Source organism: Vigna radiata, chromosome 8 (assembly GCF_000741045.1).
Source record: "Vigna radiata var. radiata cultivar VC1973A chromosome 8, Vradiata_ver6, whole genome shotgun sequence".
NCBI classification, from domain to species: domain Eukaryota; kingdom Viridiplantae; phylum Streptophyta; class Magnoliopsida; order Fabales; family Fabaceae; genus Vigna; species Vigna radiata.
In genome coordinates this window covers 20,994,415-21,017,167 of record NC_028358.1, presented here as the reverse complement: position 1 = coordinate 21,017,167, position 22,753 = coordinate 20,994,415, and the positions used below count along the sequence as shown (strand labels likewise).

General features: G+C 31.6%; 1 long non-coding RNA gene across 1 annotated transcript; it reads left to right on the top strand.

Annotated features, from left to right (window-relative positions):
- The first annotated feature begins 7,070 nt into the window (after window positions 1-7,070).
- Window positions 7,071-8,724, top strand: LOC106769801. Its single transcript, XR_001376372.2, has 2 exons — window positions 7,071-7,854; window positions 7,967-8,724. It is a non-coding gene; the product is annotated as an uncharacterized LOC106769801 (long non-coding RNA).
- The last annotated feature ends 14,029 nt before the right edge of the window (window positions 8,725-22,753 follow it).

Here is a 22,753-nt window from a genome sequence, read left to right as displayed (position 1 = left end):
CTAAAAGAATATTTTTATTTTAAAATATTAAACATTTGTAGGTTAATCAAGTAAGAGAATTACAATATTAATATGTTCCTCTTTGTTTATTACAGGTGCAACTTGATTTGCATTAATTGCTACAAGCCTCATAATTCTCACTCATTTTGAAGTGGCAAACATTCTATCTATAGCCACATTAATAGAATGTAGAATCACTGGTATTTATTCCATTTAATGCATGATTATTATTTTATAATAGAACTCAATATATAATAATAAAAATAAATTTTATATATACAAAATTATTAATCTTATATATTATATTTTAATTAAAATAAATAAAAAATATTTATTAAAAAATTACATATATAGTAATCTAAATTATTATTAATTTTTTAAAATGACTTGAAACAGTTTAGAAGTGATTGAAAAACAAATGATTTATGTAAACAAAATTATAATATATTAGTTGCAATAAGTAATTGAATTTTTTTTCATAATAAATCATTTAACTTTTCGTAAGATTCTGAAAAAGTATAATAATTAGAAAATATATATTTAAAGTGATTTATTATTCTTTTATTTAAAAAATTATGGTTTACTAATTATTTAAAAGATTTATTTTATTTAAAGGATTTATAAAGTGATTATTGTAATGTAAGTTTATGAAAAGATATATATACTACTTATTATAATATAAGGTTATTTCTTAAAAAAATCATTAAAAAATATAAAATTTATTATGTATGTGATTTTTCTTATATGTAAGAAATTTTCTAAATATATTATAGTTATTAGAAAGATCATAAAATCTTTTAAGAGTATCTAAGATTTTAAGAGTAAGAGTGAAATTCATAAATAAATAAATATATATATATATATATATATATATATATATATATATATATATACTAAAAGAGTGATTTAATTTTACACTTGAATTAAAAAAAATGCGACTAAGTATATTTGAAGGAAAAATAAGAATAAATTCAAATTAGGAAGAAGGATAAATGTGAGTTTTGATGAGGAAGAAGGAATAAGTGAACATAGGAGTTTACCAACTTGTTTTCTTGTATGTATGTGTTGTGAATTTAAGAATAATGATGTTTCAAAGTTTGATAAGTATTTTTAATTTATTGTTTAAAGTAGAGCTGTCAAAATGGATTACAACCTGTGAGCCAAATCCAGTCCATCATAGGTTCAGGTTGGGTTGAATTTGAAAAAGTTGTATTTTTTTTATGCGGGTCAGGTTTCAATCCGGCTCATTCGGGTTGAACCCGTGGTGGGCTGGGTTGGTCTACCAATCCACCTACCGTATTTTATTTTATTAAAATTTAATTTTAATTTTATAAAAAAATATTTATTATTTTGTTTTGCTTGAAAAAATTATTTAAGTTCTCTATTTTCAAACTAATTAAACATCCCATGTTGGGAGCTGAAATTTGTGTAGATTTGAATTATAGAAAGTTTGTAATTTTTTTATTTAAAAAAATTGTAATTAAGTGAGCTAGTGAGCCAACCCGTTTACCCATCAACCTGTGATGGATCGAACCGAGTTCAAATTTTTTTAGCTTGTTAATAAATGAGTTGAGTTAGGTTGAGTTTGTTCACTAAGTGATCAACTCATGGTGGGCAGGACTAGGTCGGGCAAGGTGGCCTGTTTTGAAAACTTTAGTTTAAAGTTATGAAAATAAGACTTTATGAAATTGCATGAGTATTTTGGTGCATGGGTTCAAGGGATGGGATTTGTGAATGTGAGTATGTTTTTGTTATTTGTGAATGTATGTGACGACGATGTGTTCTTCTTTTGGATAGGGAGGATACCAAGTGAGGACGATGTGTTCCATTTTTGGTCAAGAAGGGTGGTGTGTTCCACTTTTGATTAAGGAGATTGTTGTGTGAGGGTGATGTGTTCCACTTTTGGCTCGAGAGGTTGTCGTGTGAGGGTGATGTGTTCCACTTTTGGTAGGGAATGTTGTCGTGTGAAGGTGACATGTTTCTTTTCTAATTGAAAAGGTTGTCTGTTGGACGATTGTTTCACTTTTAGTTAGGAAGGTTACTCAAGGGCATTGTGTGAAAACAATTTATTTATTTTATATTTGTTTTATTGGCTTATTAAAGAAAAAGATTAAAGAAAATGTTTTGTTTTATGTTTATTTATCTGATTTATTTGGTCGTTTTCTAGTATACTTGCTTTTATATGGAAGAAGATAATAGTATATGTGTTGAAGAAGATACACAACATTATGAAAGGTCAATATCAAGAAAGTTTCAGATAATGTTTTAATTTTATATTTTACTTTTTCAATATTGAAATAGAGATTTTCAATAAAATAGAAATAATTTTTTATTCTAAATTATGTAATTTTTTATTAATTATAGATTTTAGCAAGAAAAAAAAAACTGGAGTGTTACACTTTCCAATAAAATTTCATAGTTAGAAATAATATACAAAATCATATATAAAATTTATTGTAAAGAGTGATGAGTTTTAAATATTTGATTTAAAGTTACTGTTTGAGACTGAAAACAATTATAAATAACTTGTAAGAATTCTTAAAGTTCATCCAACTGCATTTTATTTAATAATCAATTATGAACTTATGTTTGAGAAAAGATATCTAATAAATAAATATATTATAAACAGACAAACAATTATACATAATATGTATTATCAAATGTTATAAGTTTTTGTTCTATTGTTTTTTAATATTTCATCGTATACTATGTTTTTAATTGTATTAGTTATATTTTTATCATCATTCAAGATAAGTATTTTTAATCCTTTCTGTGTGTTTTACTCTATAAGCAATAGTTAATCATGTTTAAAAAACTAGACATGAAAGATACAATCCAACTTTTGAGAACGATTCACCATGACTCTTACTGATTTTCATGACAAAATAATATTGAAAATTAACTTTTTTAATTTGAAGAACAGTACTAAATAAAAAGGAATCAAATATAATGGGATAAATATCTTGTAATTAATATTTGTATAATTTTTACATAAAACATAATAGTTTATTGTTGACTTCACAGCATCAATCCTTTTCTTACAATAGGTAAAATTTGTCTAAAATCACCACCCAAAACAATAATTTTACCATGAAATATTTTTAACTATTTTTGTCATTTTTATTTTTTAAATATCTCTCTCAAATGCTTCAAAACATGAACTATTCTTCATTGATATTTGATCTCATAATTAATTTTGTTTCAATTAAAAGTTTGACACAAATTGAACTATGTTGCAAGTTGATTCCTTAATTATTAAAAATGGTATGCAAATTATAGAATTTGTTGTCTTTCCTTGACGAAGTAACAAAGAAACAATTGTACTTGAAATTACATTCAAAAGAATCATTCCCTTAAATTGAATAACAACTTACAATGTTCTACATAAATGTCTTTTATATACCACTAAAATCATATAAAAATTAAATAAAACTTTGTTATATTTTATTTTTTCTAGCAAACATACCTCTTTTATTTATATATATATATATATATATATATATATATGTTTGTTTTTTTAATTTATATAAAAATGATTATTTGTTCTTATAATATCCTATTTTAATAGCATAATACTATTAAAATAAAAAACATTTCATTATGAATATTAGAAAAAATAGATAATCCAATGTATACACTCTTATAAGATAGGACTAAATAATATCTCATTTTCAAACTACTTTACTATAATTTTATTACAAGACTATGTCTGACATGATTTAATATCACGCATGACATTGACAATTGGCTCCTCATTCACAAGAGGTGTCTCTACAACTGTATCTTCTATTTGCTCATGCTAATAAGGTAATTATTGCAAAGAGAAGAAAATAACACAACAATCACAAAACACAAAACAAAGTAATCTAACTAAAAAAGAGATAACATAAATCTAAAGAGTCATTCAATTTCCATATAGAAGCAAACATACAACCTAACTTTTCTAGACTCAATCATCCGAATACAAACAATGACATAGAATCTCGAGAGATTTTGCATTAATAGTGGCATCTACTACATTGTAGAGGATATGTCACTTTACTCTTCACAAGGTTAATCCTTTGTCATAAGAACTAAATTTTTCTTTATACTAGAACTTCCTATAACTTTCACCACATACCTCATTTTAATATACTTGAGTTTGAATAGTTATTGGAGTGTCAAGATAACCTCCAACCCTGGATTCCCACATCAATGTGTATACTAAAGAAACATCTTCAACGAGATTTCCTCCCTGGTTATACCCTATAAGACAACCACTCATACCTTTGTTTTACTTTACAAACCAAATACAATATTAATATCATAAATGTTATCATAAACATTAGAGAACACAATCGTTCAAACATGTAGAACAAATGGTGCACAACGGTTATCAACAAGAAAACTTAGTGCATAACAACAAAATCCACTAGAACACCTCTAATGAGTTATCAAAAATGACATCCAACAACACAAGGTGGCTGCTAGCGACACAAAGCCAGTGAGCTCACTTACTTTGGTTTCGCCTAACAAAGCATAAACTCGCTCAATGAGAACCAAGCTAGGGAGCCACTATCAAAGTGATGCTCGACAACACTATCATGCATCTAGAGTAAAAATGCTTTAGACCTTGAAATTTTAACCAGTGCCTAACACCTTCTTCTATCATCCAACGCCATGATAGAAAACAAAAACTAAATGTAGAATTCTCTCACTAATTGATATTTAATGTATAATTCTCTTGTTAATGTAGAATGGTAGCTCTACCCTTTTCTTTAGGCATGTAAATCAATCTTTAATTGATACCAATAGAGCCAATTGTTCAATTTAGAATTCTCTCATTCAATTATGGTATCAAACAACAATTTACAATAGGGGGTTTAACTTGTTCAATTACTCAATTTGGTACTGAAGGTGATCTGGTTTTGATCAAAAGAAGATTTTACAATCTTTGATTTGTTGTTTCCCTCGACGTATGCGTCAGGAAGAAGAATGAGGAGCTTTTGACTTTAAGAGGGAATTCTCAAAGGGTTTCTACAACAAGATTGTAGGGTGCTATATGTATGTAGGTGTATTCTGTTTCTATATTTGATTGAGAGTTTAGGAGGTGTTTATATTTGAGTGTGCTTTGTAAAGCCTTGGATATAATATTCTGATCATTATAGTGAACTACTCTTCAATCTAAGGTTAATTGGGATTGTAACTGGATGTAGGCATTGAGGTCAAACTAGTATAAAAACTGTGTTTGATTTTCTATTCTTATCTCTTTACATTTTGATTGCCTACATTCTTTGCTTACTGTGCAAGAAAAATATTAAGATCATTCAATTTCTTCAAAAAGATTTTAAAAGTGCATGTTTTTATTAAACACCAATTCAACCCCCTCTTGGTGTGGAGAAACAAGTTTTACTATTTCTATCAATGATTCAATTCACCTACTTTATGCAACAAATTGTTTGATATGGATTTGTAATGTACTTTGAAATGTAAAAGAAAATCATATTTATTGGTAATACGCTTATAAAAACTTACTAAATTAGATTTCATGTGATTTTAAATATCAAGGATGATCTAGTTCATGAACAAAATAAGGATCATATTCAAGTCAAAATGTATCACATCAAGCAACAACAACCATGGAGTTTTATGTGTCTTGGTTGTTTCAAATCAAATTCGAAATAAATTTTTATAATGTTAGTATGTCGTAATTGAATATTCCATAATTGAGAATTTTTTTTGGGAAATGAGAGATTGATTGAGGAAAAAAAACAAAATAATGATAAATAGTGGAAGATATATAACATTAAAATTCTAAAACTCTGTTGAACCAACTAAATTTCATTAACATTAGTTGGTTGCGAACAATTCCTATTATCAAGTTTGTTGAACCACCTTGCATTCAATCATTTCCATATTCTTCAAAGCAATTACTTTCATTATAGTCTCTGAAAGTTTTCCTTGGGATTTAAGCTCTGGATCATTGTTAGAAAACAAAAAGGTGTTGTTTATGTTATTTGATTGTAAACATATTTGAGCAGTAACATTGAAATTGACATTCCCAATTTATTTTCTTCAAAGGTAGGGTTTATAAGAGGTTATTTGTTGGAAAGAAATGGGATAAATACCTACTTACGTACAAGAAAGAATCTCATAGTGGCAAATTGATTATAATATGTTTGTTGTATTGGGGTTTTAGGGTTTGAACGTGGAGGTTTGATGTGTCACTGTGGTTTATTGGTGGCGATGGAAGATTTCGTGTTCGTAGTTTTGTGATTCACAGTGGCTGTGATTTGGGGTTTCGAGGAAGATGAAGACACGATGAAAATGGTCTGGCCATGGATTGGTTTTCACGATACACATGAACTCGAGTTTATGGTGGTGAACTATTATGCCTTGCGGTAGTGGTGCAATAAAAGAGAAGGTCATGGCCAAGATGAAGATAATGAGGTGGACAACCACGTCAGATAAAATGGGTCACGTCATTCACTGATTGCTGACTTTGACACTGTGTCGTTAAGTATTTAAACATCGTCAGGAAAAATGACCAAATTGAATAAAAATTACAAAAGTTAGGACCACTTTGAATGTCGAAAAAAAATTGATGGTCACTTTGAATAAAATTGACAAAAATAAGGATCAAAATAGGTATTAAGCATTTTTTTTTCATATTTTTTTTTAAAAATTCTTTTAATTAGTAATTTCTTAGAATGAGATTAAATTTTATTTTGTTTTTTTTTTTATAAAAAAATAGAGTTTTGCAAATTTGGTTGTCACAATCTTGTTTTTACATAATAATTGTGCCTAGAAATAAAATGTCTCCTCTTTCCTTAAAAAGTTTAAATAAAAAATATGGAGTTAACTTGTTTTTTCTTAAGTGGGCTTTTTGGAAAATTTGATCTTCAATCCTTGTGCAAACTTTTGAGTATTGCAGAATTGCTCCTAGTAAAAAAAGGCTGACTTGGCATAATCAAGGGAGATGCTCCCTCTACCACCCCAAGTACTATCTATACCTCTACACGATTTTTTTATTCCAAAAATAACCTATCATAATTTAATTTTATTTATCTTTTTTAAAATTGTAAATCTCTCTACACCCCTCACCTACTACGTCAACTTTTCCTTCTACGCAGAAATCATAATTCCATCACCACCAACCTTGCTGCCGCTGCCACCAACCTTGCTCTCGCCAAACCCTATCTCCATCACCATTAACCTCGCCGTCAACCTCGAGCCTCCATGGCCACCACCATCAGAATCGCAAATCATCCATTGACGCTGCCAAACCCTAGCGTTGCCACCATCCAATCCACTAGTCCTTAGCGAGCCGCCTCCTCCATTAACACACCAGCTCCTCTCCATGAGCTACTCGCACCAGGTTGTACCACGAGAACCACTTTGCCTCGTTGTCGCACCATCTACAGCGACGAGATCATCTTCTTCACCAAAAACCTCCATTGTGAAACCTTCACCAACCCTACACTCAGAAAAACCAGCCCAAGAATCCCAAATCAAACCCATAACAGAACCCTAAAAACCCAATGTCGTTGCTGTGACTCGCGAGACCTATAAGAAGAAACCAGAGCAAACCCAAAACCTAATCGCTCCCATGACTGTCAGGATTGACTAGAGGAAGGCCGAGGTCGGGACGTCGTTTTTGCCGTTGAGGAATGTCCCTGACGCGGGAAAGTCGCCGAAATTAAGAGGGTCGCAAGAGAAAGAGGAGTGACCATTGAAGTTTTCTTTGACGCTGATGAAGAAAGAGATTGAGGAGGATTTCATGAATTTGAGGAGGAGACCCTTTTCCCTTGTTAGTGGTTGTCAGAGGTTAGTGCTGATTGCTACAAGGTTCCTGATGAAGTTGAGACTGGCAAGGTATGCACAATTCTTTTACAAAGTTTTCTGTTTTCTGTTTGCTTTAATAACTTTGCTCGTTCCATTGATTAGATTGTGATTTGTATTTTGTGTGTGGGGTTTGATTTGGCAGCGGTAGCATTGAAGTTGACGAAAGGCATTTGGATCGGCTACGGAGGATGCATATGAGGCTGATGAGGGATTTTGGATCGAATTGGTGGTATTTCTAGGAGTTAGAGTTGGTGGAGTATCTTTAATTTTCCTGCTGCACCCTCCATTCATAAACGGATGTTGAGATCCATTTTTCCTTCAACGGATGTTGATATACATGGGAGGTGCGGAAACCGTGTGTGGTGGTGGAGGGAGTAACTCTCCCTAATCAAAGAGGTTTTGACCGAGTTGTGAAGCCCAACGAGCACAGTTTTGGAAGGGGAGAAGGCACGGACTAATTGAATCAAAATTTCCCTTTTGAAGGGTGACATAGCTGCTGAACCAGAGGTGAAGGCACACGAGCTGAACTAGTGCGTGCATGTGAAGCTTCCTTAAGGGCCTGCGACGTTTGAAGCAAGACCAAACTGGGACCAAGCAGAAGCCCAATTGAAGAACGCTGGTTCGAGAGGAACACATTTGGAAACTACGTTGGCATTTCTGCAAATCAGAGTTAGGTTAGGTCTTAGTTTGTTTTCTTCTTCTTCCCTTATATAAGGAACAAAGAGCAACCCCTTTCATAGCTTCAATCTTCACTTTCTTTTATATCCTTTCTATGATTGTCTGTTCTCTAGTGTAAACCTGTCTTAAGTGTCTTGTGTTTGTGCATATGTGTTTTACTTTACAGAAATTGTTAATCTTGTTTCAATTAATTTTTTCTATTGCTATGTTCTTTGCTTTCAATCTTCGCTATGAATTTAAAATGAAGTCTGTTGGATTGTTTGGAGGATTGAATGCTGCACTTTTGTCTCTTCATTTGAAGAACTCCAAAGTGGGTCTTGTTTTCCAAGAAGTCTTATTGAGCAAGGTCTTAACTCAATTAATCAAATAGTTCAAGAGTCTAATTTTTGGTTTTGCGCGCTTTGTCTGTTTCTTGCAATTTCTTTCTGTTAACTGATTTTAAGTTGAGTATATCTCTTTAATTGCGATTGTTAGATTCTTTGCAATTGGTTCTCACTTGATAAGTTCTTCATCTGCATTATATTCATGATTTTGACTTCCCTTCATTGCATAGCATCTTGAATTCCCATTTTAGTTTCATGCATAATTTTTCTTAGGATCTGTGTTCTATGTTTTCATGCATATCTGTGATTAATTCATGATGTTATCACACGTATTTCTCCACCCATTTATTACCTCCAATTGCATACTGCATTCAATCAAGCAGAATGAGTAGGCCCTGCATTCATTTTTTCTTTTCTGCACTGCATATGAACTTAAATTTCTAATTTTCTGCATAATAGTTGATACCCAAATTGCCATTTTAGGTTTTACATATATTCATTTGTTCTCTTTGCATTGGCCATCCATCAACATCAATTCAAACCTGTTTCCACCTTTGCATATGCAATATAACTATAGGTACCCGGAATCTGATTTCAAACCTGAAAATGTGTATAAAAACTACTGTCATTTTATGCTTGCTGTCATTTAGTTTCTGTTAGGCAATTTTCAATTTTTGCATTTATTCACTTGTTCATCTAGCCTCATCCATTTATACATAGCCCTTTTCACTTGTTTAGAGCATCACATTTTCATTTTAGCATCTTTGGAATCCCATATTTGTCATTAAACCAGAAACAGGTGCAATAGAAGTTTCCTAATTTTAGGTTTTAAACCTAAATTTCAGTTATGTAATTGGTAAAACAAGGTTAACTTCACACTTACCTGGTTTGCACTTTTTTTCTCTCTCCTCTACTCTTCTTGTCACCTCTTTTTCTCTCTCTTTTCTATTTTTCTCACCATTAACTACCTGTCACCTTTTTCTTTCTCTTTCACCGTTAACTTCTGCTCCTGCCACCATTAAGTACCATAAATTGCACTTTCTCTTCTCAGTTTAAAGTACCATACTTCCATTTCCCTCTCCTTTTTCATTTAATTTCTTTTTCCATGAAAGTTCAGTAAGAAACCTCTTCTCCTGATATCTTCTTTTTAAAATCAGTCAACACAGAATAAAGAACACCGATAGCAACACCTATTTGACCAGAGACCTTCACACTTTCTGCAAGATGTTGCTGACCTTTCAACTCATGTAAGCATTTGCAAAAACACATAAATTCTTGTATACATAGAGAGTTTCTCAATACCATAACGGAAGATCAAAATGTAAAAACAAACAAAATGATTAATTAAAATAAGAAAAACAGCCACCTTAATATGAAATTGTTCATCAACAAAAATATTTGGATACAGTATCTGAGATAGGTTATGCTTGACAAGTAACATTACTATTTCACTCCTACATATTCAATCTTCTTCTTTGTCACCATTACAAGAATATCAAGGTTCACTAGTTACATTCCCCTTTTATTTTTTCTGACCTGAGTAAGGATAAGGGGAAAAAAGAGTTTAAAATGAATTCAAGATAAAGGGAAAACAGACAACATGTAAGCAATTACACATACTGCATCCTGTTATTTTGACATAGTTAAAGATACTAGGTCTGTTTGGATACAAGTGAGAACCTCTCAAAAGATCTTTTAGATTGCTCTCAAACATACTCTAGGTCAGAATTTGCATCAACTGATGAGATAAAAAGGAACGCAATAAGCTTAGGGTAGCTTTGCATACCAGTAAGTGCAGTGAAATGTCTTTGTATTGTGTGACAACGGTGTGAAAAATGCCAATAGCTTCTTCAAGAAAAAGTGTGACACCATGATGCAACTTTGCCAAGAGACTTGACGAAGTACCTTTCTCTTCAGCCTTCCTTGTAGTTACTGCCTATACAGTTGGTACACATTAGTTATTTAAAACCAAAGAACTTAATGAACTTCAAGCTAAGAAACTGGGATATGCAATATGATTTGTTAGAAATAATGCAGCTAAGTTTTATGATATGACAGTATGCAACTTGAGACAAAAATGAAACGACACAGAAAACTACATAACACCAACTTGGGCCTCAACTAAGCAAAGGAGACTCATAATGGTGGATACTTCAGCAAGAGCTTCCGGGGGCTTTTGCGGTGGCAATTCAGGCTGTAAGGAGGGGAGAACTTCTTGCGCTAGATGATGATAAATGCCAGCAGCTTCTCTGAAAATGGTGATGGATCGAACCAAATTTGCAGAACAAAAATGATGGCATACCAGTTGATAGAACTTCTAAGGCCCTTTCGCGCAGGATACCACCACAAAGAAAAAGGGTCATACCAAGCTCAAATTGCAGATTATCAATTGAAGAAAGAAGATGTGCTGAGGGAACTACTCCAGCGTATCTTAAGAGCCATTGAGCCATTTGGATTCCACCATAGGTGCTTATTACACCAGCACAGGAAATCAAATTTTCCAGTAATGGAAGATACTGCTCTATTTTTTGAATATCCTGATGCAGACAAAAAAAAAGATAAAATTAAATATTGACAGAAAAAGAGAACAATTTGTCAATATTAATTGAAATTTGATGATTTAGGAAATACTAAGTATAATCCTTAATTACTCACAAACAAAAATAACACTTCACAATTAATTTCACAGTGGGCCCATTTCTGAATTTAAGGTTGAAAAAGTGGGTGAAGGCATTGATTAATATAGAAAGATAAAAAATATGAAAGTTGCAGAAAAAAAAGTGAGAAAGAAGAAAAAAAATCAGATTTCATATCAGGATACGGAAGTTTAAGCCAATTTAACGAAGGAGGTTTCATTTATACAATTATTATAATTTTGAGATTCATTTTTAAAACCAGATAGTAAAGAGTTCTACTCATGAAAACCTTTCACGAATCTGAAAAGATGAACATCCAACCTCTCAAAATTAAACTCTTGTACCTACGCTACGACAATCACATAGTCTGCGATTTACAGCACCAGTAACAAACTAACGTTATCGTGAGCACTAAATGAAAATAATTGATAATAAATAATTAAAACACGTATCAGCATCCAAATGCTCATAGAGAATAGCCATGCGACGTCCAGAACAAAATCCAGTACTATACCGAAACTAATACACATATTTATGAATTTTAACTGTAGGTCAAGATTGTGGTTTGGTTGGGTCTATCAGCAAAATATCTAAAACAAATACGGTTGATTTTACTAGAATTACAGTCTTGAAATCCCAAATTCTTGTCCATTTACTTTTTGTGTACATAAAAAAAATAAGACACAAAATTATAAGATAAGGTTGATTTAGTCCCCATGAGGATTCTCAATTGCGGTTTATATATACATCGAGATCTCAAAATAAGCAACATTGTCTTGGATCAAAACATGTATAGTAAGATATTTAGGAGCTTCATCTCTTCACAATTCATATTCGAAGTCTGAGAGCCTAATTTTGAATTTGGACAGGTAATTCTTTATTCTTTTATATATTTTGTTTATTGTTTGGCTTAGATTTTTTTTATGCTTTTATAATTTTCCATTGATTTTCAAGCTAAAGAAAGAAGCAGACATTTTTAAAATTTTTAAAAAAGGTGACTTCAAAACATGCTTATCAATTTTTTCTATAACATGAAACATAAAAAATGCAAGTTTAAGAATCTGTGCAATAAATACAATAGTATATTGTGCAAGAAATGCTAGGCTTAAACTGCATTTAAGCTTGAATGCACACGTATATTCAGGAAGAGAGTGGGTCTTTGTATATATTAATTAATGTGTTAAATATTTTCTTTGTAATTGTATTATTAATGTGCTATGTGAGAATAATTATAAATTTTTTTAAAACTTTTAAAGATGTAAAATTAATTAATTAACAATTTCAATTTCAATTTCTTTTTTCTAAAATTAGCATTAATATTGTCAACTTTTTGAAATTCTAAACACACGGTAACAAAGTTTTAAATTTGAAATTTAGAAATAAAATATAAAAATATAATATACAAAATTTGAATTTAAAATTCAAAATTCAAAAAAACTGTACAAAATATAGTTTTTTAATGGACAATTTTAATGTCTCTGAATAACTTTCTTATATTTATAAGAGTTCGTATATTTAAGATGGGAACAAAGTCTAGAATACGGAAAACTCCAAAAATTTATTAAAATGTGTAAGTAATGACAAATAATAATAATAATAATTAAAATGATATAAAATAATAAATAAATAATTAATAATAACATTATTAATAAACTAAATAATAAAATATTTAAGATAATAATTCATTAAAAATTGCAAAAGACTTATGTTATGTAAGACTAAAAAATAAGGTATTAAAGTTGATATGTTTTAAAATAATGAGACCAAGTTTTTTAAAGTTAAAATCATTCATAAAATAAATAAAATTTTTTAAACCCATCTCATTACTTAAAATACAAGTCATTTCTCTACAACTCTTTCTCTTACCTTTCTTTCACTTCTTTTTAAAATTTTTAACTCCTCGATGTTTGACGATCAGAAAGTTCCTAGAAGATCACTCGAAGCAATCTTCACTTCTATACGTTTTGACTCCTTTTTCCTTTCGTTTTTAATTTGAGATCACATTAAATGATTCTTTGTCACATGTGTTTTGTGACTTCTTCTCATAGTTCTTTGGTAATCTGAGGTTCTAAGGATTCAATCTGTTTCCAATTCTGTGTTTTGTAGGTCTTGTTAAAGTTCTTTGTGTTTCAAGCAATCTTTTAGGTGTTTTTAGAGTTGTGGTAGCTTTCTCTTAAGGTAAGGGAAGCTAGTCTTTTCTTTATATTATGTTTGTTGTGTATGTTTAATATTTTCATGAGTGATAAGATTATTTAAATGTAATTGTGATATTTGCTCTAATGTTCATTGTGTTTAGATGAAGATTATTGATAATATGATGCTTGAATGTTTGGTAAAGTGTGATTTTGATATTATTGTTGTCAAGATGGTATGTAATTAAGTTGTAAGTCCAAATTCGAGGTTTGAGTTATGAAATTTTGAAGTAAGGGGTTGGGACTGATTTAGGGAGTTTGGAAAAGGAAAAATTATAGCTTTGAGATTGTATATGTAGATAACATGATTGTTACAAGAAATGACTAAGATGAGATTTCTAATTACAACAATACCTTGCATAAAACATTAGGCTTAGTGTTTGGGCTTACTTGTTGGGCTTGTTTCAGAAATAGGAGTGTATATTTGTAAAAACAGGGATGCATTCAACCCTTTTTCTTGAATAAACTAATTCCCTTTTGAGAATTATGATTTTGGGCCTTGATTTGCAATTTGGGCCACTTATTTCCATGCTTAAACTCTAATTTCAGCTGCATCAAAAAACATTATGACATCCAAGAATAATTTATGCGCTAAAAATAACTTTTTAGGTCTTTTTAATTCCCAAACCCAATAATTCCAATTGTCAAAAATTCACTTTAAATCAATCACTTAAGCACATGAATGTCATTAAAATTTTGAAATTTAAAGCATAAATGTGGGCATAAATATGCACTCATCACCCTTACTTTGGCTGTCTATGAAGTATAAAAATTATTTGCAAAGTGAATTGCGATAGATCTTTAAACGACAATAACTTTTGCTCTGATTTTCCGATTTGCTATCTTTATATATGGATTTGGGGTAGAAAAAAATTTTTGATACTGTGGTAGCTCACTTAGCTAGCTAGTCCTTCTAGATTTTCCAGAAAATGTTGTTTTCTATTTTTTTGGATTTTTTTTTCAAACTTTGCAAAAATATTTAAAATAGTTAGGCTTTGAATTTTGATCTAAAAGTTTTTGTGAGGTCTTCTCATGTTGTTTTGGTGCTTTGAAGAAATTTTCAAGTGATTTGGAGTTATTTTGAATATACTCTTAGTTTTACCCTAAAGCTTGGATGTATAACGTGTAGTGTCATATAAACAACAAACAAGGAGTATGAACAAGAAACAAGGGGTATGAACAAAAAGTTTAACAATATAACAAACAAGTTCTTAAAAGGAAAATGAAAACGAAAACTAACCTTCTTGAAGGCGAGTTCATGGGAATAAAGTTTTCCTACCAGCAAAAGGGAAAACAGAATGCACATATGAAGAAGAACACCAAAGAAATCGATCAAAACAAATAAAAATGATACCTAAAGAAGTTAACCAACATGCATTTGTATAAAATGAAAGAAAGATTACAAGTTTTAGTCGCCAAGCTTCGCTCGAGAAAAGTTTAAGCAGAGAAGAGGGTATCACACTAAGATAATGTGAATTAATTTTCAACCTGCCGCCCAAATTTTTATTGAATTTACTAACATATAATGTCTGACTCTAGGGCCTTCGATGTCTTATAACCTTTTGACATCTAACTCTAGTGCATTCGACGTCATACGTAAGTACATTTTCACCTTCTCATTAATGATTTTCACGAAATTTACCCAATATGACGTCAGACTTCTCAATATCCGATGTCTTATAACCAATTAACTCGGAAAAGTTTATATCGACGTCTAAATTGAAATTTTATTTACAAAAAGGCCACCGGTCATTTTTAACGTTGGCTATTTAGTGGTTGGACATTCAATGTGTGACATTATATGCTGTTTTTGTACTAGTGGGTGGACTTCATAAGGGAAGCTCTTTAGAAAGGGGGGAGGGAGCTCTTGAGAAATGGGTGGGAAGTGGCTTTTGTTTACTTCACCCGTAAGGCTTTAAGAGAGTAGGGGAAGTGGACCCTATCCATAAGGCTTATGAGAAGCAAGAAGGGTGATTTCTCTAGTGATGAACATTTGTCGGTAACTATTTTTGAGAGTTATAGTGGAAACCTGGTTCCTGACGCTGAGTTCACTAATTACTATTTGCATTGTTGATGATGTTATGAATTATTGGGTGGGACAACCGGTATGTTGAGTTGTGTTCTGAAACATTGTGATTATGTATCGTTTGGGGTGAGTAGTTGTGTTTTATTGTTAAGGTATACTTATGGTTATTATGTTTGTTATCTTATTCGCTCACCTTACATTATTGTGTGTGATTGCGATGATTGTATTTTTATACAAGAGTAGATGTTAATACTGTCAGAGCGACTGCAGTAGAATGATTAACGTGGAACAATAAACCAAGAGGGGGACTGAATTGGTTCCTAATTAAAATGTGTGCCTTTTTAAAGTTTCCTCTCAATTTTACTTACTTAGAAAATAATAAATATAAATAACAGAGTAAGGTAGAGAGAAATTTACATAGATGAATTTTATACTGGTAAGGATCTTACCAATCCTACATCCAGTTGCTAATCTAAAACCAGATTAACTTTCCATTACCACAAAAACAATTACAAATAATAATCACAAAGAAAAACAATTTGTAAGAGTTTCGAAACCACCTCTCTTGAAACCACAAGAGATGAACCTGTACCTCCTTTGAATATTCACAAAGGGTGAATCACCTCCTCCGAATACTTCACAAGGATGAACCTCTTCCAGACACTTCCTTAGAAACACAAAGGATGAACCAGTTATTTCTCTGTCACCGCAACCCAGACAAGAGTTTCTTTAGTTGAGTAAGAGTACACAATTCTCAATGATTTCAGATATCTAGATCACACGGGAATAGTTGTTGTTGATGGATAAAGAGAGCCTATTTATAGACTCAAGCAAATACTTTTCCATTCTTTGTAACTGGCCATTTAACGCTTTTAATCGATTAATACAAGTGTTAATCGATTAAAATGAGTAAAAAAACTAGAAAACTCCAACGGCTAGCTTTAATCAATTATTCTTAGGATTAATCAATTAACTAATCGATTAAAATAGGTATTAATTGATTATTTCAGGGTCAGTTTGGGTTTTCAGCACCTTCAACATTTTAATCGATTAAAATCATGCGTTTTTTATTCTGAACAGCAAATATACACTATGGAAGTACATTAATCAAAACCTAATAAAAACCTAAGTTCTAAACATCAAACTACAATTATTACAAAAGCTTTTAATCACAAAACAAGTCTTCAAAGGATCTTCTTGAATCTTGATATATCTTGACTTGAATTGGGCATCATCAAAACTTCATCTTCATCATTTTGCTAACATTCTCCCCCTTTTTCATGATGATCAAAACTCCTTAAAATTAAAGCTTTTAGTAATAATATGAGAAATACAACTCATGAAAGAAGAGAACATTAGTGAGTAATAGTAAGCTTTAAAATACTTTCTCCCCCTTTTTTATCAGAGTTAAAAAGTTTTGTTAACATAAACTCCCCTTTAAAAAATAACATGTATGCATAGGATAAAACCTACATAAGTCATTTTATTTCTGTTGAGATTGTTGATAGGGGAGCATTGGTTTAGCTGAACCTACAATCTCATAGCTTCTGGTTTTTTATGATGACAACACATAATTAAACATGTGTATATGTGTTACATGTTATTGCTTTCATGATTATGATTATATGAGAACATGTTTATGTTGTTTTTCTGATTGATCATTGCAATTCACTATGTTATACATGAGATTTTATCTGTGAATGCATGACAAATGTTTTTGAAAAGAAAAACCACATGCACTTTTGTTGAACTTTAATTGTGTGGCAAAACAAATGCTTTAAGTCGACTTCATTATTGAGTAAGTCGATTAAAATTTGTGTCTTTGCACAAACTTTATCAAAATGTGTTGTGAGAATTTTTGAAGAGAAAGTTTTTCAAGATTGCATTGTACTGTTACAAAGTCGACTATGTGCGTAAGTCATTTAACTAAGTTTGTTATGTTTTGAAATTCTGTTAATGTTTGACATGTCTAACAGTCATATTTTTAATTGTCTTGACCAAGAATTTAATGAGAATCAACTGCATTAATTGTGTAATCAAAGAAGTTGCTTTGACTGCTACTATCTGTTATAACTGTCATAGTACATTCGACTGCATTAGTAGCTAAGTCGACTTGAGAGTGTCAAAATTGTGAAAATTTATAAATAGACGTGAATTTGAATTCTGTAAGAAGGTTTAGTGATTCTAACGATTTTTGTGATTTCTTTCAGATTATTGATCTCTTATAGAATGCTGAAAAGCTCCAAGAATAAAAAAGAAGACCGTGATGTTTATCTTTGGTGATTACTTGAAGAGCAAGAATTGTGTGCTTTGATAGTCTTATCAACCTGCACTTTGAGGTGTTACCTTTGTGATTATGATCTCAATCTTTTGAAGACTGGTGTGTTGCCCTGTTGTGATTACAGGAAGAGGACGTGCTGCATTCTGGATTTTAAGAGGTTGCTCAAAGGGTTGAAGACAACAGGAGAGGGGATTCTTGTTGCTGGTCTTTGTTGTTATATGCCTATATTTTGATTAAAGGGTTAGAGAAGTGTTTTATATTTTTGACGTGTTGTCGCTATAAAAACCTTGCTGTAAAAACCTTGATCATTATAGTGCATTTGGTTCTTGGGATTGGAAGGACACTGGATGTAGTCTGGTTGTCCGAACCAGTATAAAAATCAGCGTTTGATTTCTCTTATCCCTACACTTTTACATTCAAAGTCGACTTTATTTTGTGCTTAGTCAAATTTATTCCGCTGCACTTAAAAATCTTTTTCCTTGCATTTCAAGAAAGTTTTCAAAGGCATCAACTTTGCGAAAAAGATTAAAAAAAGACTCTGATTTTGTGTTTCACCAATTCACCCCCCTCTTGGTGTGAGAAACTAAGCCATACTATTTTTAACAATTTCAATTTCAATAATCAAATGTATACAAAAATAAAAAATTTAATAAGCAAAAACATACAATAGATAAGGCATACAAGAATTTAAAATTCATCACTATCATTAAAATGCCTCTCTAAACCAAAAATTCTCTCGTAAAGGTTCTTGAGATGAGTGTAAATCTCCTTATGGCAAGTGTTCTGAATAGACATCATCTCATGTTGTAACCTTGCCATCTTAGTCATTTGTTAGACAGACTTTCTAGACTAAACTCTTCCTGCACATGAGATGGTCACGCAACTTGAGTTGAGTCAGGCATGTGAAAATCTTCATCGTCTTCATTAGCTTGAACACCAACATCGTCAGAGTGAATATAGGAATTCCCTTGCTTAATAAAGCCCATTTGCCTGAGGGAATTATCTCCAATCTTGTGACTAGGAAGAACATTCTCAACATGTTCATTGGAGACGTTTACAACTTTATACTCATAAATATGGGAAACCAAGAGCGGATAAGGGAGCAGAGCAACATCCAATCTTTTAGCTTTATACATGATTCTCTGAAGAAGGTGAGGCCAATTAAGAGGAATACTCTACAGTATCCCATACATGATCATAAGATCAGTTTCAGATAACTGTGCATGATTGGACCCGCTGGGACATAAGAGCCACACAAGAAGATAATGTAGAAGTCGTTCTTCCATCTTCAAGCTACCAACAAGGAAAAGAAGAGTGTTCTGGTGTTGACGAGGATTCCTTAAAAATGACTGATACACCATAATTTTGTTGAATTGGACAAAGTCGCTAGGAACTATCTGATAATTTTCCAAGATAGGAACTTTAGCCACATTTGTCCAAATATCATTCACAAGGACAATATCCACTCCATTGACCCTTGTGTGGAATACTCCATCATGAACTTTTAGGTTGTAATAAAACACCCAAACAAGACCTGGATAATAACGTCTACGGAGCTCCATCAAGTTTTGAACATCTTGTTCAATAATGAGTTGAGGAAAGTTGAAGCCATATGAAGTGTACCATTGAAGATCAATAAACTTTTGCTTGAGCACTTTCCTCTCCTTCCAAAATTACAAGAACTCATGTTGTTCTTGCTCATAAGAAACCATCCTTCAAGATTTATGTCACGTTGTGGAGTGCGGCTTTCAGATGCCATGTTTCTTCTTCTCCTCCTTCTTGAAGGTTCAACCATATGGAAAAGAAAAAAAAGGATATGCAACAGATTTTGGATGAAGAAAATAGAAGAAAGCAAGTGTATATAAGTATGGAAGGTTCAAGTATGGGAATCCAGCATCATTTGGGGTATATATAAGGCAACATTAGCTTCCAAACGGTCGAAAAATGGATAAACTAGCCGTTTATAGTTGTTAAGAGACGTTGCCAATGACTAGTTCATTAAGGACAACACTGAAAATTAAAAAAAAAAGAGTTAAAATGGCGTAATCGATTAACAATCAATTAAAACTTGGATTAATCGATTAGTCTAGTCGCAAAAACATAACACAAAAGGGGTTACGTTTTTAATGATTTACAAGTCGATTAAACACGCTGAAAAACGAAAAAACGCGAAATTAAGCGTGAAAAGACATATTAAGAGATTTATAATATACCCAAGTCCCTTCTAAGCTAAAAAAAAATCTATCCCTAGGCAATGCTTTGGTAAAAATATCAATTAATTGGTGTTTTAAGTCCATGCATTCTATCTCACAAACTCCTTTCTGCACATAATCTCTAAGGAAATGGTGCCTAATCTCTATATGCTTGGTTCTAAAATGCATTATGGGATTCCTTGTAAGATTTATTGGACTTGTATTCTCGCACTTAAGTGGTATATGATATAAGTGAATATCATAATCTTCTAATTGTTGTTTCATCCATGAGATTTGTGCACAATAATTTCCAGCAACAATATGCTCGGCCTTGATAAGGCTATACAGGATTGTTTCTTAGAATGCCAGGAAACTAAGGAACTACCTAGAAGATGACAAGTTCCATTAGTCCTTTTTCTATCTATCTTACAACCTCCATAATCTGCATATGAAAAACGTACAAGACTAGGTTCAGCTCCTGAAGGATACCATAAACCAAAGGATGTTCTTCCCTTAAGATATTTCAATATGCACTTAACTGTAGTAAGTTGAGACTCTCTAGGACTAGACTGATAGCTAGCACACACATAGACACTTTGCATAATATCTGGTCTACTAGCGGTTAAGTATAGCAAAGATCCTATCATGCCTCTAAACATGGTTTCATTCACTCCTTTTCCAGTTTCATCTTTATCTAAATAACATGAGGTTCCCATGGGAGTAGATGCTTCTTTAGTGTTGTCCATTTCAAACTTTTTAAGAATTTCCCTGTAATATTTAGTTTGAGAAATGAACGTACCTTCCTCCATTTGCTTAATTTGAAGACAGAGGAAGAATGTAAGTTCTCCCATCATTGACATCTCAAATTCACCCTGCATAATCTTAGCAAAATTCTCGCAAAGAGATTTATTAGATGAAGCAAATATAATATCATCAACGTATACTTGAATAATCAGAAAATGTTTTCCAACTCTTTTAATAAATAAAGTTGAATCAACTTTTTGCTCTATTAAAATCATTTTCTAAAAGAAAATTGTTAAGCCTTTCATAACAAGATCTAGGTGCTTGTTTTAAACCATACAGTGCTTTCTTCAATTTATAGATGTGATTAAGATATTTAAAATCTTCAAAAGTGGTGGTTGTTCAACATACACATCTTCTTTGATAAAACCATTTAGAAAATCACTTTTAAGATCCATCTGAAATAATTTAAATTTCATTATAGATGCGTAAGCAAGAAGTAGGCGTATTGCCTTTAACCTGGCAAATGGAGCATATGTCTCATCATAATCTATACCTTCTTCTTGACTGTATCCTTGTGCTACAAGCCTAGCTTTATTCTTGGTGATATTTCCATCTTCATCTAGTTTGTTTCTGAACACCCATTTTGTTCTAATTACTTGATGAGTGTCTTTCCTAGGAATCAATTCCTAAACTTGATTTCTTTCAAACTGGTTGAGTTCTTCTTGCATTGTTATACACCACTTTTCATCTTGAAGAGTTTCTTTAATATTTTTCGGTTCTATCTGTGAAACAAAAGCAACATTCATTCAATAATTAACTATATTTCTTCTAGTGTTTACCCCTTTATATATATCGCCAATAATGTTGTCCAATGATAATCCTCTAGGTTGTTGCCATATCTTGTTTAGGTCTTCACCTTGAGGATTGTCATCATTCTTTGCTTCATTTGTTGTCTTCGATAAGTCTTCAACATTACCTGCATCAGATTCATCTAACTCAAGAGGTTTTGCGTCAAGGTCCACAATATCATCAAAAACAACATGCACAAATTCTTCTATTGTAAAAGTCTGTCGATTAAATACTCTATAAGCTTTGCTCATTAGAGAATAACCAAGAAAAATACCTTCATCAGCTTTGGAATCAAATTTTCCTAAACTTTGTTTTCAATTATTTAAGACAAAACATTTGCATCCAAAAATTCTCAAATGTGGAACATTTGGTTTTCTACTCTCAAAAAGTTCATAAGGAGTATTTTTCAAAAGAGTCCTGATAAGCATTCTATTCAAACCATAACATGCAGTACTCACAGTATCAACCCAAAATTGTTTAGGAACATTATATTCATTTAACATAGTCCGTGAAAGTTCCTTTAAGGATCTATGCTTTATGTCTACTACTCTGTTTTGTTGAGGAGTTCTAGGTGCAGAAAAATTATGTGAAATGCCATGTTCTTCACAAGCATTTTCAAACAGTTCATTTTGAAATTCACCTTCATGGTCACTTCTAATAGCTTTTATTTTCAAATCCTTTTTATTTTGAACTAAATTCATAAACTTTTTAAATTCTTTGAAAGCTTCATTTTTAAGAGTAAGAAAGAAAGTCCAAGTATATTTTGAATAATCATCCACAATAACTAAAGCATAATAATTACCACCAAAAATTTTCATCATGGAAGGACCAAATAAATCCATGTGCAACAATTTTTAAGGTTTTAAACTATAAACAACATTTTTAGAATGAAAAAATCATTTCACTTGTTTACCCTTTTAACATGCATCACACAACTTGTCTTTCACAAATTTTAGTTTTGGTAGACCAATTACTAATGTTGGAAAACAAGTAGGCTTCTTTATACAC